Raw genomic sequence first — 17,478 nt, forward strand, 5'->3', positions numbered from 1 at the left:
TCTAATTCCATTTTATCTATACATTCTAGAGCTCCTGGTCAATTCTATAGTCTGGGCTGAAAGAAGTAGAGACATCTGCTCGTTAGCTCATCTTTCAGCTGAGATGTGAATGGTAATTTTGATATATGCGTCTGGGTGTCCTAAATTTCCTTAATACATATTTGAATTGTGTTTTTCTTCTTTTGTTTCAGATTCTTGTTCTTAGGTTACTTAATAAGGTTTATAACTCTTTTTCAAGGAGGGCCTGGCAACCCACTCCAGTATTCCTGACTGGAGAATCCCATGGACAGAGGAGCTTGGTGGGCTACAGTCCATAGGGTCACAAAGAGGGGGACACGACTGAAGTGACTTAGCATGCACACCCGCACAGAACTCTTTTTCTTGTGTAGAGGGTCAACTTCATGGGCGTATGATGAGTGCAGTCACACAGAGCTCCATGCTCAGAATTGCCCAGCAGTTGGGGTCTACGGCAGAGGATGAGATGGTTGGATGGCATCACTGACTCGATGGACGTGAGTTTGAGTAGGCTCCAGGAGTTGGTGGTGGACAGGGAATCCTGGCGTGCTGTAGTCCATGGTGTTGCAAAGGGTCAGACACGACTGAGTGACTGAACTGAACTGAACTGGGGTCTAATTCTCTGTAGCTAACCGTCTTGAAGTTCTTAATTTTATCTTTGAATGTGTGCTTTATAAGTGAAGTCAAGTAGGACTTAAGTGCGTGTGGCAGGGGCTTGGGCCCTGGCTCATGTGTGCAACTACTAACTCTTGAAGTCTACGCATCTCTCTGGGATGGGTTCTTGACCACCTACTTCTCAGCCTCCTGGTACTCCAAGATCCTGCCTTCCTCTCCCTCAACCAGTGAACACTAGTGCCCTCTGCCCCTGGTTAGGGCCCATTGTATGCAGGCTTCTGTATCCTTCATAGAAGCTTAGGGCTGGGCATAATGGTGGCCATCTCTGCCCCAGGTTGGCAGCTCTATGGCATATCCAGCAGGTAACTTGGTGAGCATGGGTTTCTTACCCACCAGATACCCAGCACATCTTGGTGTGGAAGTAATGACCCTGGGATTCACCTGCCTACTGTGAATTGGATCAGCCAGCTTATTGGAATGGGAGATGCATGGCTTGACTTCCCTGACGCTTGGCACAACACATAGATCTGAGGACTGGTGGGAAGGAGGGCATAACAGTTGTTAGGGTTGCTGGGCCTGAGTCTCAGGGTGGGACTTTTGGAAGCTTATGAGGGTCTGTACTTGCCTTGTAAAGTTCCTTGTGCCTGACGGAGTCCTCCATTAGACAACTCAGTGCATGGGGGAACTTGGGCTCATCTCTTGTTGCCAGGTGGATGCATCTTCTGGGAGAAGCCAAGAAATAGTCATTTTGGTGATTCTTCATATGGGCATTGCACAATATAAAGATAAATGATCAGATTCATGCTAAGGATTTTATATTGTAATTTTTATTTACCCAGACATTAAATAGCAAATAAACACCATGACAAGCCAAAAGAGAGACTGGAGAAATAAGTAAAAAGCTTTATAAGTATTTCTGTGCCTTTATGGAGAAGGCAATGGCAACCTACTCCAGTACTCTTGCCTGGAAAATCCCATGGACAGAGGAGCCTGGTAGGCTGCAGTCCATGGGGTTGCTAAGAGTGAGACACAACTGAACAACTTCACTTTCACTTTTCACTTTCATGCATTGGAGAAGGAAATGGCAACCCACTCCAGTGTACTTGCCTGGAGAATCCCAGGAAGTGGGGAGCCTGGTGGGCTGCCGTCTATGGGGTCGCACAGAGTCGGACACAACTGAAGCAACTTAGCAGCAGCAGCAGCAGCTGTGCCTTTAACTGTACTTTGGGCTTCCCTGATAGCTCAGTTGGTAAAGAATCCGCCTGCAATCCAGGAGACCCTGGTTCAATTTCTGCATCGGGAAGATCCGCTGGAGAAGGGATAGGCTACCCACTCCAGTATTCTTGGGCTTCCCTTGTGGCTCAGCTGGTAAAGAATCTGCCAGCAATGCGGGAGACCTGGGTTCGATCCCTGGATTAGGAAGATCCCCTGGAGAAAGGAAAGGCTACCCACTCCACTATTCTGGCCTGGAGAATTCTATGGACTACAGTCCATGGAGTTGCAAAGAGTTGGACATGACTGAGCGACTTTCACTCACTCAACTGTAATTTAAAATAAAAAAAATGTTTTTAATTTATATTTTGTCTGTGGTATATCTTCGTTGCTGCATTTGACGGCTGCTTTCTAGTTGCAGTACGCGGGCTTCAGTAGTTGAAGAGTATAGGCTCAAGCGCACAGGCTCAGTGGTTGTAGCATGTGGCATGTAGCATGTAGCATGTGGGCTTAGTTGCCCCATGGCACGTGAGATCTTCCCAGACCAGCGATCGAACCCATGTCTCCTGCATTGCAAGGTGGATTCTTAACCACTGCACCACCAGTCAAGCCCTAACTATACTTTTGAACACAGGATCCCACAGTTTCATTTTACATTAGGGCCCATAAATTATGCAGCTGGTTCTGCCTGTGTATGGTGATTTAAAGTCTAACTTATTCCTGAGTATGATTTTTGTATTAAAGTAGAAAGTTTTTGAAGAAAAGAACCTGCAAGCAATTCTACCAAGGGCAAAGCTTGGCTTGTGTGGTCAGGAATTTATAAGTAACAGAAATCCCATGAAGCTCAAAAACAGAATAGGTGGCAGGCTATCCATAAACAGAGTCACCTCACAGAAGCTTGGGACAGGCATCTGTCATAGTCTCAGGGGAGGGCTAGAACTGAGTATCAGAAAGCTTTATGAAGTCCTCTAGATGGTTACTTCATTCTCCTTTTTTAAAGAAGAATGTTTTACTGTCCATTTTAGATGGTAGAGTTTGCACTCCCCATACACTTTATATCCCAGAGTCTACATGTTGTGGGCTTCCCTGGTGGCTCAGTGGTTAAGACTCTGCCTGCAATGCAGTAGATGCAGGTTTGATCTCCGGGTCAGGAAGATCCCCTGCAGAAGGGAATGGCAACCCGCTCCAGTATTCTTGCCTGGAGTACCCCCATGGACAGAGGAGCCTGGAGGGATCCATGGGGTCACAAAAAGTCAGACACAACTGAGCAACTAAGCATGCATGCACTACATGTTGTAGTTTCAGAAACAAATTTGCTTTTCTTAGAGTCAGTTCTTCTTTTCCAAGAAGGAGTCCATTTGGCCCAGCTCAGATCAGATGTCCATCTCCAGTCCAGTTGGTGTCTGGGGTCAGTTCTATGAGAAAAGGGTGTCTTTGTTAGCTGGACAGACTCCTTAAAATATGTCATGTTTGTGGGCCCTTTTGAATTGCAAACTCAGTCATTCATTGAAAATTTTCTGAATGCCAGGAATGAGCTAGGCACTGCGCTGACTGCTCGGCTGCAAAGAATACCATCTGGCCCTGTTCTTTCACTAGTTACAGACACATTCACAGATGTTAACTTGGTGATGAAACAGTGCAGAAGTGCTGTGTACAGCATGCTATGGAAATACAGTAGTAGGTGGAAGGAAAGGGTCACAGAAGGCTCTGGGGTGTTGGCAGTTGAACTGGGGAAAGAACTTCAGGTAAAGATGGGAGTGGGGGGTGGAAAAGCATTTGGAAAGTCCCTGAGATGTGTAAAAGCAAGTTGTGTTTGAGGACCTGTGTGTAGTTCAGTGTGATGGAGTGTGGGAGTGACAGGAAGTGACATGGATGAGGCTGAAAAGATGGACAGAGCCTGATTACATGGTGCTTTGTGCTCTGCTCAGGAATTAGATGAATTCGGGTAAGGGAGGCAGGGTGTAGGTGATGAGGGGTCATTGAAGGACTTTATTTATTTTAAATATTTGACCAAGCTGCATGGCATGCGGGATCTTAGTTTCCTCACCAGGCATCGAACCCACGCCCCCTGCATTGGAAGGGTCTTAACCACTGGTCTGCCAGGGAAATCCCAGAGAGCTGGACTTTCAAAAGACTCTTCTAGCACCACAGTATGTGAAGGACACATTGGAGAAAGGGAGAGACTGTGGGCAGGGACCCCGTCGGAAAATGTTCGTCAGCCCAGGTGAGAGATGACAAATAATCTCCCCATCTTTTTGGTGAGGTAGGTTAAATTCTTTGATACACAGGCTGGAAGAGTTCCGAGTCACTGACCTGTGTCCTACCCACTCTCACCTCCCTTCCTTCCATCCCAATAAATCCTTTCACTTGTCCAGGGCTTGAGACTTTCCATCAGAGTTTCACACCACCTGACAAGTCCCATTGGACACCCCACCCAGCCCACCCCCTTCTCTCCCAGCCATCATTCCTGGCCCAGTAAAGAAAGCATTCCCTTCCCAGCTGCCTGAGCCCCTAGCTGCCTCCCCTTCTGGGAACTCTAACCCCATTTCAAGCTCTATAACCCAGGAGTGTCTGATCCCCTGGCCAACCCCAGATCTGACCCTCTGAGTTGGCCTCAATCCATTATTGGGGCCCCAACGATCATCCATGTCCCCCATATTGATATGAATTCATCTCCTCTGCAAACTTGTTTTAATGAAAAGTTTTGGGGAAAGTTGAGAGCTTTACAAAATTTCTCCCAGTCCCTCTTCAGTGTCTCTCTGTTTTCCAAGATGTCTCTTCCAGAGCTGCCTGATACTATCTCTCTCTCCCCAGCCTCCTTCTCAGCCTCTCAACCTGTGTGTTCCAGTCTACACCATCATAATGTTCCCTCCACAAAACAAAAACCAGTCGTGGACCAAGCCTGCCCTCCCAGCCCCTGGCTGCCAGGAACCACAGCCCCGGTTGATGAGATCTTTCCCCTCATTGCCTTTATTTCCGGTCAGCAGCTTTGTCTGCTTGGCCCACCATCTTTTTCAGGACAGCTCTCTGTGTGCAGGACTGTGTCTTCATCCTTCCCCGTGCCCCCTGCTGCCCTGTTGTTTTAGTGCTGACACTGGGAGTGCACGTTGTAGGATCTGAACAGACGTTTATGCTTGTTACAGTCTCCTGCCCTGGCCTGGCGCTGGTTTCTGGGTGGAGGCTTCCAGAGTCTGTCTCCTCTTCAACTATGGATTGCCCACCCTGTAACACAGGGATGGTGTTTGATAAGAGAATCCCTCTCTCCTGCTCCTGGCGGGGAAGGCTGCAGATGCGTGGAGCCTGAACTCAATCAGGACTCGCTTCAGTCAGGGTTGGTTCCTTCTGGACAAATCTGGGTTTTATTGTGTCCCTTCCCTCCCTGGGAAACAAACGGGGAGGGGCTTGCTTTGGACCTGGGTGCGAAGGTAGAGGGGCTGTGGATGAGCTAGGTCCTCCGCCATGAAGGGGCACCTTTCTGTAGCCCCCAGGCCTACCCTCGACCTGCGGGGATCGGTTGCTGGTCGGTTGCTGGTCAGCATCCTGTCCTTTCCGGCAGCTGCACTGCTGTCCAGATCTTTGCTTTAGAAATGTTTGCACTGGGCACTTTGTTCGATACCTGCTACAAACTGACACATTATTAGCGTTAACCATCTTACCCTCAAGGAGGCATGTTCCATGTATAAGTTCCTCAGTGCCTGTGAGCCAGAAGGAGCAAACTGTTACAACCGCAGGCAGGCACAACCCTTCCTCACTGCTCTCCTCATTAACACTTCCTGCCGAGGTGCAAGGGAAGCTGTTTGCTGCTGACGCAGTCCCAGGCTGTGCTCCAGCCGAGGCTGTTCTGCAGGCTCACTCCCTGCTCTGGGAGAACTGGGGGGAGCTGAACACTGGGTGGCCAGGCCCTGCCCTTCACTGAGGCCTGCTGCCCCAGGAAGGTAAGGATAACTTGGTGGATGCAGAGTGTGGATTTCATTCCGAGCCTGAGCTGCCTGGAGAGCCAGAAATGGAGAGGGAGCTTTGCACACGTGCTAGCGTGCTAGCGTTTCGGAAAATTCTGCAGGGCTTCCTCTCTGTCTCTAGGGTTCCAGGAACCCCTGAAGGGATCAGCAGACCTATACTGGGCCAACCCCAACCTCCACACTTCTGGGGAGCCAGTGCAGCCCCTCATTGGACTCCCCAGGGAGGTGCTCAAGTCTTTGCCCACTTCCTCTCTTCTCTGCATCCTTTCCATACCTTTCCAGCCCATTACTCTGACATTATACCTGTTCATTGACTGTGCGTGTTCAGTCACTTTATTCGTGTCCAACTCTTTGTGACCCCGTGGACTGTAGCCATCAGGCTCCTCTGTCCATGGGATTCTCTAGGCAAGAATACTGGAGTGGGTTGCTATGCCTTCCTCCAGGGGATCTTCCTGACCCAGGGCTCAAACCCACATCTCTTATGTTTCCTGCATTGGCAGGCAATTCTTTACCACTATTGCCGCCTGGGAAGTCCATTGACAACACTAGGAAGGACTGAATCTCTCCTGCACCCCCACTTTCCTAAGCTCTGTTCTTTTTTTTCCCCTTAAGCTCTGTTCTAAAGCATGATAAACCCTCACTTTGTCACAGCACCCCAGCTTTCCTGCACAACCTCACAGCTCACCTTGTGGTCTTTTCCTGCAGTATGGGACCCCTTTCACTATAAGGCAAGCTACCCCACTCTCTTTGCACACACAGCAAAATTGATCCCCAGTTCAGAGAGAGTCTTGGCAGACCTTGGCCCAGCTCACCACCCACTCCTGTACACTCTTGGAGTGATGGAATTGAGCACATTTTTTTTTTTTCTGTCACTGGGAAATGAGCCCATAGAGGGTGATGTTTGACTCATCCTGGCTGCTACTAAGTCTGAGTGGATTCATGTGCCAAAGATTACACAAGATCTAAAACTTGAAGGGATCTCAAAAGCCAAGTGTTCATTTGAATCTGAAGCTCAAAGGAAGCAAGAAAGTAGTCCTGGGTCATAGTCAGCTAATAAGACTCTTGGGACTACATGCAAAAAACCTGATAAGACCAGGTTGTTGTCATTCATTTTTATGAAAAACTTAGTGTATAAGGAACTCCAAAACTTTGACTCCCAAGAGGACAAATATGTTAGCAAATACATGCCTATAGCAGGTTCCTTAAATCCTTCATTTCTCTTTCCCAGGGTGTCTGTCCTCAGAGCACAGAGGTCCAATGAAGGTCCACAGAGAAGAGGTACCAAGGGTGGGGGTGAGTGTATAAAGGATGTGACTTGAGGGAGCCTAGGGTTAGACTGGGGCCCTGAGTGAGGTCAGGGCACTGGGGACATGTTGGGGAGCAGAGTGGGTGGGAAGGTGGGCTTATCACACAGCACCTAGCCAGAATAAGTGCTCATGAGCCTCTGTAAAAGAAAGAAGCAAGGATGGGAGGGACAGGAGGAGAAAGTAGAAGCAAGCTGCATTGGTTTCAGTTGAAAGGAGGGAGGCAATAGGGAGTGTGTGAAGAGTCTCATCTTTTCTCCTTTGGAATTTGAGCTCTGAGTGTTCACTCAGTTACATTCTGAGCAGCAGATCTCCTTTTCGTTCATTCACTCCACAAATATGTATTGGCTGGTTCCCAATGTCAGGCCCTCTGCCAGGCACCACATCCCTTTTAGTGAGCAGGGCAGTTAAGCTCCAGGTTTTACAGAGGAACCTGCTGAGGTGGAGGGTGGGGCACAAGTGGGAGGGGTCAGGGCTGGGGGGTGGGGTGGAGATACTGGCTACGCTGAGCAGGTAGACAACTGGCGACTTGGGTTGATCTAAGTACTACGGCAAGTAAAAGTTTATGCTTAGGTAGGGAGCAGAGGGAAGCAGGAGGAGGCAGCCATGCATCCAGGAGAAGGGAGCAGAAAAGATGGATGTTCTGAGCAGAGAGACCCACAGTGTAAGGCACCAGGCAGAGACAGCTCTGTTGGGTTGAGGAGCAGAGAGGAGGTCAGTGGGGCTTCACTGAGTGAGTGAAGGTGAGAGAGAAGGGGCAGGGCCAGATCCCATGTCACACTTATGGAATCTGAATTTATTCTAAATACAGTGGGAAGCCACTGAGGGTTTGCAAGCATGGAATGGACATGATTTCATTTTACCATCTCCCTGCTTCTCTGTTAGATCCCCAGCACAGCACTTGCACCTCTTCTTTACTCAAAAGAAATCCCACAGACCCCTTGGAAACAGGAAAGCAAACACCCAGTTATCATCAGCTCAGACCAATGGACAGGTCTCTTCATAGGCAAGATTTTTTTCCCCCAAATCCTCTTTGCAAATAGCACTTGGGGCCAGTCACTTCCCTTTTCTTTACAGAAAGTATCATTACCTTCACCTTTGTCTTCAGTAGCAGGAACTGCTCACATTCAGGTGTTCCATGCTTTCCGTTCCAGTTTGGGGACAATGCTTAAATGTACCGTTTACAGAAATCACCCTATCCAAGTACTCCCGCTGGACCACTCGAGTCATATGTCTGTCTGACTCCTCCTGCCTTCTGGAAGCTTTCCCCACTGGACCCTGGACTTGTCACACCGCTGGACTCAGCCCATTTGTTTGTTTTCTGTGCTGTGGAATTTGAATTTGTTTCTCTGGAGGAGTAATTGCCCCCTTGCTTGTGACATCCACATTTTTCTCACCTTGAGTCATAGAGGTCATATGATCCCCAAAGGAGAGGGGACTGGGGACAGGGTACTGGTTCTGGACCCATGACAAGAGGAAGATCTGATCAGCAGGAATGGCATTGGGTATATCTTGAATGAGTTAATGAAGCCTGGCTCTATGGAGTTGTGGCCTGGTCTCTGACTAATTCCTTTGTGCTTTGGATTAGGCTTACTCCTGCTTAGTCTGGCTGTGACCCTGGCAAGTCACATCTCCTTCTGTTACATGAGGGACCAGGACCTGATTCCCTGGGGTTCCTCAGCCTCTCCAGTTCCCCACTGCTGGCTTGGCCCACTGTCGCTGAGGCTTGACCTCTTCTGATCTCTCTCTCTTTTTTTTTTTTGACTGAAGTATAGTTGATTTACAATGTTGTTAGTTTCAGATATATAGTAAAGTGATTATATATATTTATTTATATATAAAAGAAAAAAATATATTTGTATATGTATTTTTCTTTTTCAAATTCTTTTCCATTATAGGCTAGTTATAAGATATTGAATATAATTCCCTGTGCTATACAGTAGGTTCTTGTTGTTTATCTATTTTATGTATAGTTTTGTGTATCTACTAATCCCGAACTCATAATTTGTCCCTCCCTTTCCCACCTGTTTCCTGTTTGGTAACATAAGTTTGTTTTCTACGTCTGTGAGTCTATTTCTGTTTTGTAAATAAGTTCATTTGTATCTTTTTTTTTTAGGTTCCACATATAAACGATATCATATGATATTTGTCTTTGTCTGACTTCCTTTACCTCAGTATGATAATTTCTAGGTTCATCCATGTTGCTGCAAGTGGAATTATTTCATTCTTTTTTATGGCTGAGTAATATTCAATTGTATATGTTATATATATATATATAAATAATTGTATATGTGTCTATATATATATATATGTCACATCTTCTTTATCTATTCTTCTGTTGATGGACATTTAGGTTGCTTTCATGTCTTGGCTAATGTGAATAGTGCTGCTCTGAACACTGGGTATATGTATCTTTTTGAATTAGAGTTTTTGGTCTTCCATATATATGCCCAAGAGTGGGATTGCTAGATATGGTAGCTTTATTTTTTAGCGTGAAGGAACCTCCATACTGTTTCCCATAGTGGCTGCTCCAATTTACATTCCCGCCAACAGTATAGGAGGGTTCCCCTTTCTCCACACCCGCTCCAGCATTTGTTATTTGCAGTCTTTTTAATGATGGCCAGTGTGAGGGGGTATCTCATTATAGTTTTGATTTGCATTTCTCTAATAATTAGCGATGTTGAGCATTCTTTACCGTGCCCGTTGGCAACCTACATGTCCTGATGCTATTTCCAGGCTTGCTTGTCTAGTGCCTATCTAGTTTGCAACTAACCTTTGACACATACTGGCCTATGGGGCCCCTGATCCTCCTCCTCTGGGGACTCTTGGTGAGACTGTACACCAGACGGTGTGGGGGAGGATAAGCTACATATCTATTGGCCTCTTTCTCCATCCAAGACCAAGGCATGTTCCCAGGGAGCCTGTTTTGGGGGACATGGCTGGCTGTGTGTGTTGGGGGTGGAGGAGTTTGGAGTGTGGGGGGAAAGCCTTAGGCCTTAGACATTCCCACTCTGAAGACAGGAGAAATAGGGCATGCTCCCTGCCCCCAGGCTCTTGCTCACTGGAGAGCATCTACACTTAGATCTCAGTTGAGGGTCTTAATCATTGTTTTTATTCTCCAGGCAGCACTAACAGCCTTTGCATCAGGAAATTGGTGTGGTTTATAGGCCAGAGTTCTGGGGTTGTAGGCTCTGGCCCCAGGGTTGCCGTGCATTTACTAGTTTACTCCAAGTAACTCATTTGCCATCTGAATGCCTTAACTTTTGCATAGGTAAAATGAGAAAGAGCCTAGTCTCATTGGGGTGTGTTGGCAATGAAGTAAGATAAAACAGAAAGCATTCTGGAAAGGTAAAAATGATTCCCATGTGCTCTGTGCTAATTTTGATACAGAACCTTAACACAATAAAATATTGTGTTATATATTTTATAAAAATAATAAAATAAAATATTAAAATAATAAAAATATTTTGTTAGTATAGAAGAAACAAGATATTATAGAAGTTCAAAAAAGTTTTAAAAATCACACATAATTTTAGCATCCTGATAGTTATCTTTTGATATTGTTTTTTCTTCCAGATTTTACAACAATATTTTCAAATAATTGTGTATAGTATGCCTACCATTTTGTACCTTGATTTTTCACATAATGGTATCACTTGATCTCTGTACCTTTCATTTTCAGTACCTGCAAATTATTGCACCTAATATGTTTTAAAATTCATTTAACTATTAAAAGAGTAATTGTCATGAACTACTTTGAAGTTTTCATTATATTAATAATAAATGATACCATAATTAAAACATGACTTTTTAGTGAAATCTATCTGTATATAACATTTTGTCTATTTGTTAAATTAATACATACACACTGCATTAATTTATAATACTGACACACTGCATTAAAAGATTCAGAATAGTATAAAGAGAACTTAAATCACTGGTAATTGTACCACTGAGGGATACTACTGTGAGAATGTGGGTGTCTGTCCTTTCAGTCTTTTGCTATTCATATATTGTGTGTGTGTGTGTACACACTACTGACCTGATGGTGTGTGTGCTGTATTCATACTGATTTCTTGCCAGTTATTACTGTGACAGGCAGTTAAGATTATGGGGGTTAAAAGGCTGGACTCCAGCTTCAGATTTTGTGGGTTCAAATCCTGCCTCTGTCATTTATCTAGGTAAGCCCTTTGGATTAACTACTAAGCCTCAATTTTCCCACTTTATTAGCTAGTCAGCCTTAGGCTGGTTCCTTCTCTAGGCCACAGTTTTTAGAAGAGGGATAATAATTGTATCTGTCTCCTAAGGGTGTAAGTATCAATCCATAGAAAGCATTTAGCAGAACATCTGGCACATAGGAAGTGCTCAGCAAATACTCCCTGTGGTCATTGTTTCATACACTTTTCCATGTCATGAAAGATTTTTGGAAATCATTTTAAACAACTGAACAATATTATATATATTTTTTGTACTCTAATCTATTCACTTTCCTTTTATGGTTGGTTAATTTCAATAACAAAGTGACTTTCATGTACCTAAACCTTTGCCCCAGTTTGAATTACAAGCAGGCTAGAAATGGAATTAATAGGCCATATGAAGATTTTTAAAAGACTGTTTCACACATATGCCAAATTGCTTTGAAAGAAAAGATTTTAAGGAGCCTTAAGCATGATTTTCAAACTGCAGCAGCAGTAAGTGCTCTCTTGGACTTTTTTTCTCTCTCCCCTCCTTTCTTTCTAGCCCAGCCCTTTAAATTGTAACATTTGGAGCCAAATCCTTCAGGATCCTACACTTTTGAGACGGTCCCTTGTGAAAGGGACCAGAGCCTACGAGAGAGGGAGGGAGAGAGAACTGGTTTGAATGTCGCACGCCCAGACCGGCTTAGTAATTGTATCACAGTTGACAGATGCGGGAGCGATCACGTGACCCGAGCATGACCTCATAGCTCCTGGCTCCCCCCACACACTCTTCACGTCCACGGTTCGGCCTCGGGCACCCAGAGCGGACTCGGGGGCGGCAGCGGTGGCGGGAGGGGGAGGGCCTTTCCATCACTCTTGCTTGGCAAGCTGTCGAAAGGAGACCTGGGGTTTGGAAACTCTCTTTGGTTCCTTGGGCGGACAAGGAGGACGATAGGAAGCCCAGACTTCTGTAATCACTGGCCAGAGGGAAAATTCTACTGCGCGATTAGCAAGTATTTGCTGAACGCAGCTGGGTACCCAGTTCTGGCTGCAGGCCAGGCTCTGTGCCAGTACGAATTTCATCTCGCTGAATTCTTTATATCCGCCTCTTACTGCTGAGAAAAGTCTTGGAGACACAGATGAGAAAACGAATGGCTTAGCTGGGGAGTGAGGACTCGCCCAAAGCAAGAGAAAACTGGAGGAAGCAGTGGGTGCCGCACGTGTACAAGAGGTGTTAGACTGCGGTCAGCGAGCCTAGGGAGGGCAGGTGGGGGCACTGCCCACCTGAAAGCTTCTGGAAGAAAGGAAGGGTGAGGCGGGATACAAACAAGCCGAAGACATCTCACCCTGACCGGACAGGGCGTCTGTAGTGGAGAGAATGGGATTTGGGAGGAAAGCTGAAAATAAAACAAGCAAGAAAATCAAGAGGGAGGAAAGTGTTGAGAGGATGAAGGGGGAGCGCTTCGGGCCAGTTTTGCACCAGTGAGAGGCCCCCACCCCCCAGCCCAACACTGGAAGGGTGCCCCCAGGTCCCTGGAGACTTAGGAAATCCTTAAAGGTGCTGATTTTGCATTCATGAAGGCCATCCCCTTGCAGGCAAGAGCTAAGCTCTGTGACCCTGATCTCTAAACGTTTTTCTTGTGGACTCCATTTTTTTCCTTAAAATCTGTGTACCCCTTTGCACATTTTTAGGAGCAAACGTTCAAAATTTTTCTATAGTTTAACTAGTTACATAGGGTGTACTTTCTGGTGTATGCAAATATTGACATTTGAAGATAAAACTGTTACAGTACTCTGAAAAATGTTTCTAAATGAAATAGTATAGTGATTGGATACCCAGCATAATCCTTTTAAAAAATACATGAAGTTCTCCCTTAACAGTTGGAAAAATTTCATCTTTTTTTCTCCTTGAATTTATGTTTCCTTCTACTTCCTCAACCGAACTTTATCCTAATACATTTTTATGATTGAATGTCTTTTATTCACCCAATCATACTTCTCTCCAGCAAAGCTATGTATATAAAAATGAATTTATTTTAAAATGTTCTTGTGACCATAGATTCTAAATATTAGAGAATATTTTGTCTGGACTTGTACCATGGCAACTATCACAATTAATCAAAACAAATGCTATTAGAAAATTTAATAGCTACTTAAGGAAGCATAAAAAATAAAGCTTAATTGAAAATGTATCTCTTAATGAGGATGAAGTGCTTTTTTCCCACCCCAATTAGATCATATATCCATAGATGAATATTACTCATTGCTAGGAGGGGTCAAGTTTCAGTATTATTTCTATTTTAAAAAATAGATGCAAGAACTGAGCTCAGAAACCTTTTCACATGTGTAAATACTAAAGAATGTAAGGAGTTTTGTTATAACAGTGTCACTCAGTTTTACAAACTCTTTTTGAGGTATATGTCAAAAATCATATGGGTAATCATTAAAAACCTATCAGTTGACAGACAACTAGAATAGATTCTCCTTCACTTTGAATGAAAGCAGAGAACTGGAAGCTAGTTGATTTGCCCAGTCATTTAGCCACCATTCTTCTCCAAGTGGATACAGGAATTTAGACTTTCACTTCACTGTGCCATACATTTCCCCTCAAGCCAGCGCCCCGTGGGAAGATTCGGGATGGGTAGGAAGTATGCTGCTCTTTGGGGAAGTGGGCGAAGGGTGATGGTGTAAGGGAAGCAGGAGGGAGAACCAGCAGCCTCTCTCACATGTCTACTCAGATGAGACAGCTGTTTAACACGGTGCTTGTGAAAGGTGAGGACTTGTCACGTGAGGCTCTTAAAATGGCCCATGCCAAAATACCCCTGGGAGGTTCTTCGTGTATGCCCAGGAGCACCAGTACCTTAGTTTTTGCTGGTCCATTGCTGGATGGATGAGCAAAGAAAGGGAAGGTGATGGGATGAGTGTTCCCTGCAGGGTCTTAAGGTCTCTTTGTAGGAGGAAAGATTCTCTGGGCATAGGAGACATCCCTGAGGGATGACCACCTCTCTGTAGGGTCTTTCTGAGCAAGGGGCAGAAGCAACAATAACCTGAGTCCAGGCGCACTGGCTGCTGTGTGTCTCAGATCCAGACTCTTTTCTTAGAGCTTTCCTTCTCCTTTTAGTTCAACCTACCTTGAGCTCTTGAAAGACTTTTCTTCTCATTCTTCCATGAAGGGCCTCTGCAGGAGGAGCGAAGGTGTCCCCACAGACCAGCTGGAGCAGAGAGCTTAGTGGGGCCAACCAGAGGCTCGAGATGCTGCCGTCCCCATCGGACCCTGACGGAGGGCGGGCTGCTGTGCTGGGGCTCTGCTCTCCGTCCTAGGGCATGCTCATTCCTGGCTGGCCCTTGGTGCCTTTGTCACTAGGAAATGGCCTTCTTTGGGCAGATACAGCACCATGAGCATATGAGGTGGGGAGCCCAAGACACCTTTGTATGAACAACAGTCTCTCCTCCAGACTGACGCAGCCCGGTGCCAAGAGGCATGGCTTGGCCAGGAGAGGGGAGCTGTGTTTCAGTCCCTTCCTGTCCTCTCGGCTGGGCACCTTTTGACATTGCACAACCTCATAACCATGTGGGTCATGCTGCTTGTTCTGAGCACACTCTCTCCCATCTTGGAGGGCTGTCCTTCTAGCCAGATTCACCAGTTCCTACTCAGCCTTTGAGGCCTAGTTCTGGTGCCACTTTCTTCAAGAACCAGCTCTTCCCACCCACAATCATCTTCCCCTCATCTGTTGTTGTTCAGTCTCTCAGTCGTGTTTGACTCTTTGTGACCCCATGGACAGCAGCATGCCAGGCTTTCCTGTCCTTCACGATCTCCCAGAGTTTGCTCAAACTCATGTCCATTGATGCCATCCAACCATTTTATCCTCTGTCATCCCCTTCTCCTCCTACCTTCAATCTTTCCCGGCATCAAGTTCCTTTCTAATAAGTTGGCTCTTCTCATCAGGTGGCCAAAGTATTGGAGCTTCAGCTTCAGCATCAGTCCTTCCAATGATTATTCAAGGTTGATTTCACTTAGGATTGATTGGTTTGGTCTCCTTGCTGTCCAAGGGACTCTCAAGAGTCTTATCCATGGCTGATTCATGTCAATGTACGGCAAAAACTATTACAATATTGTAAAGTAATTAGCCCCCAACTAAAATAAATAAATTTATTAAAAAAAAAAAAAAGAGTCTTATCCAGCACCAGTTCAAAAGCATCAATTCTTCAGCACTTAGCCTTCTTTATGGTACAATTCTCACATCCATACATGACTACTGGAAAAACCATAGCTTTGACTAGATGGACCTTTGCCAGCAAAGTGATGTCTCTGCTTTTTAGTACGCTCTCTAGGTTTGTCATAGCTTTTCTTCCAAGGAGCAAGCATCTTTTTGGCTGCACTCACCATCCACAGTGATTTTGGAGCACAAGAAAATAAAATCTGTCACTGTTTCCATTGTTTCCCCATCTATTTGCCATGAAGTGATGAGATTGGATGCCGTGATCTTAGTTTTTTGAATGTTGAGTTTTAAGCCAGCTTTTTCACTCTCTTCTTTCACCTTCTTCAAGAGGCTCTTTTGTTCCCCTTCACTTTCTGCCATTAGGATGGTGTCATCTTCATATCTGAGGTTATTGATATTTCTCCTGGCAGCCTTGATTCCAGCTTGAGCTTCATTCAGCCTGGCATTTCTCATGATATACTCTACATATAAGTTAAATAAGCAAGGTGACAATATACAGTCTTGATGTATTCCTTTCCCAATTTGGAACCAGTCTGTTGTTTCATGTCCAGTTCTAACTGTTGCTTCTTAACCTGCATACAGGTTTCTCAGAAGGAAGGTCAGGTGGTCTGCTATTCCCTTCTCTTTAAGAGTGTTCCACAGTTTGTTGTGAGCCACACAGTCAATGACTTTGGCGTAGTCAATGAAGCAGATGTTTTTCTGAAATTCCCTTGCTTTTTCTATGATCCAGCAGATGTTGGCAATTTGATCTCTGGTTCCTTTGCCTTTACTAAAGTCAGCTTGAACTCTGGAAGTTCTCAGTTCATGTACTGTTGAAGCCTGCCTTGGAGGATTTTGAGCATTACCTTGCCAACATGTGAAATGAGTGCAGTTGTGCAGTAGTTTGAACATTCTTCCCTGGTGGCTCAGTTGGTAAAGAATCCGTCTGCAATGTGGGAGACCTGGGTTCGATCCCTAGGTTGGGAAGATCACCTGGAGAAGGGAAAGGCTACCCACTCCAGTATTCTGGCCTGGAGAAGTCTATGGACTGTATAGTCCATAGGGTTGCAAAGAGCAACTTTCACTTTCACTTTGAACATTCTTTGGCATTGCCTTTTCATTGGGATTGGAATGAAAACTGACCTCCTCATCTGGCTTCCTGTAATTATCTGTCTATAAACATTAATTATACTGGAAATGATGGGGGGGGGCAACAGTTCTCAGCTAGGGGCAGTTTTGACCCCCATGGGACATTTGGCAGTGTCTGGAGATACTTTTTGTTCTTACAACTGGGGCAGGGAGCCTGTTACTGGCATCTAGTGGGTTAGCGGGCAGGGATGCTGTTAACATCCTGCAATGCACAGGACAGCTCCCCCTCTTCCCAAGCAAAGGGTGGTGGTGGTGAGAGTCACTCAGTCGTGTCCAACTCTTTGTGACCCCATGGACTATACAATCCACAGAATTCTCCAGGCCAGAATACTGAAGTGAGTAGCCTTTCCCTTCTCCAGGGGATCTTCCCAACCCAGGTATCGAACCCAGGTCTCCCACGTTGCAGGTGGATTCTTTACCAGCTGAGCCACAAGGGAAGCCCAAGAATACTAGAGTGGGTAGCCTGTCCCTTCTCCAGGGGATCTTCCTGACCCAGGAGTTGAACTGTGGTCTCCTGCACTGCAGGCGGATTCTTTACCAACTGAGCTATCAGGGAAGCCCAAGTAAAGGGTAATGTAGTCCAAAGGGTCAGCCATGCCTAGGGGAAACTCTGGATGAGATTATCTCTAGTCTTGAAAATGCTTTATGTCACACCCTGTTATATCATGGGGTTTTTATATTGTGTGTGTTTTTTTTTTAATGTTGAGCATCTTTTCTTTTTTTAATATTTATTTTTATTTATTTGTTTGGCTGTGTTGGGTATGCAGGCTTCTCTTTAGTTGTAGTACATGGGCTCTAGAGCAAACAGGTTCTCTAGTTGAGGCTTGGACTTAGTTGCCCCATCATG

This window comes from Giraffa tippelskirchi, chromosome 4 (assembly GCF_054371585.1).
Source record: "Giraffa tippelskirchi isolate mGirTip1 chromosome 4, T2T-mGirTip1v1.2.pri, whole genome shotgun sequence".
Taxonomy (NCBI): Eukaryota; Metazoa; Chordata; class Mammalia; order Artiodactyla; family Giraffidae; genus Giraffa; species Giraffa tippelskirchi.